General features: G+C 42.7%; 1 non-coding gene across 1 annotated transcript; it reads right to left on the bottom strand.

Annotated features, from left to right (window-relative positions):
* Window positions 1-790: 790 nt before the first annotated feature.
* On the bottom strand, window positions 791-959 carry LOC142430154 (U1 spliceosomal RNA). The gene has a single exon (XR_012780618.1). It is a non-coding gene; the product is annotated as a U1 spliceosomal RNA (small nuclear RNA).
* Between the last annotated feature and the right edge of the window lie 720 nt (window positions 960-1,679).

Below are 1,679 nucleotides of genomic sequence, written 5' to 3' on the forward strand. Positions count from 1 at the left end.
CCAAATAGATTAAGCCTCCCCTGAATTCTTTCTGATCATTAACCAAGGCTGTAGATAATTCGTGCCCTTAGGCAGAGTGCCTTGGAAAGTGGGTTACCTCCACCCCTCTCCAGTCAGCCCAAGGAGGTGTAGTCTCTCTTAGGAGCTTGCCCGAGTGTGTTCTTGATGGAGGACACTGTAATAGCCACAGTTCAGGGGGTTGCATAGTCATACGTGATGCCCTAGCAGACTTTCCCTGACTGCCATGGTCCGAGGGCCCATGACCAGTCTTGTAATCTATCTAGCAATGTACATGTCCCAGTCCCAGGTCGTTCCTGCTTCTGTAGTCCTGCCTATCACTGTGATGTATTGATCTGCCACCAATCATAAATTTGTGCCATTTCCCTTTGTTCCAAGCGCTATTTATCTAGCTCCCAGATTGTGAATTCTCCGATGTCATTTTAATCTTCTGCTAATGACCTTCGTTCCTCATCTGGATGATGTCTCTGCCTTCGTGTTGCCTTTGTCCCTTTTAAGACTTAACAAATGGTCTTCTTAAATTACATTCACTATTGGGGACCCTAAAACAGTTGGAGCGCCTGACCTTGTGGTTAGCAGCTCAACTTGGAAGCCACTATGCCATCAGGGACCCTGCCATCACCACTAACAACCAAGCCTGACCATTCCCAAATTATTCTACCACTAACTATAACTCAGCATCTGCCCCCGCCCCCACACTGCTTCATTTACTCCTTGCTTTATCTTTTATCTTATCTTTAGTCATCAATTCCTTTAGTCATCCTTCCTTTTGAAGGGGAGAACGTGAACTCAGTCCCCTACTATTGCAAATTATGCAGTCAAATTTCCCACATTTGGGGAAATCACAGGGGTCAGCACATCCGGAGTGTAATGGATAAGCCTCGCCCTGCCCTGGGAAAACCACCTTCATGATCAGGGTATCTCCCCTGCCAGGTAAGTATTCCTTTAACACATTTGTGAAAGTAACTATAGTAATATATCCATTATTTTGGTAATAACTAGCTAAGGCAGAGTTTTTCATAGCAAAACCCAGTCTTTAAATAACTCTTGTGAGTTACTGTAAAAATAATTTTTTAAGTAATAAAGATTGTGCCATGGTAGACAAGTTTAGAAATAAGGAAGATAAGATTTTTAAAAATCATTTTATTGGGGGAGCGTACAAGTCTTATCACAATCTATCCATCCATCCATTGTGTCAAGCACATTTGTACATTTGTTGCCCTCATCATTCTCAAAACATTTGATTTCTGCTTGAGACATAATACAATATATACACAGTGGCAAATGACTTAGCCTTCACCAAGGATGAAGCCTTCCCTGATTTGTGCAACGAAGTGGACAGGTCTTGAAGACAGGACCAAAGCAGCAGACTCCGAAGTCCCATCTAGGGTGTCTGGGTTTCTCAGCAACATCCAGGTTAGGCCAGTCCACAGATGTCAGGAGCGCAGAGAGCCGGGAGAGAATGATTGCGCATGGGTACAGAGTTTCCTCGTGGGGTGATGAGAATGTTCTGGGACTGGATAGAACTGGTGGGCACACATCTTTGAAAATGTAATGCATACCCCCAAATGATACATTTTTATGTTATGTGAATTTCATCTCTTTAAAAAAGACAAATTTAAACAATATACGATACAATAAAGCAAAATAGAACATTATCA

Source organism: Tenrec ecaudatus, chromosome 16, assembly GCF_050624435.1.
Source record: "Tenrec ecaudatus isolate mTenEca1 chromosome 16, mTenEca1.hap1, whole genome shotgun sequence".
Classification (NCBI taxonomy): Eukaryota; Metazoa; Chordata; class Mammalia; order Afrosoricida; family Tenrecidae; genus Tenrec; species Tenrec ecaudatus.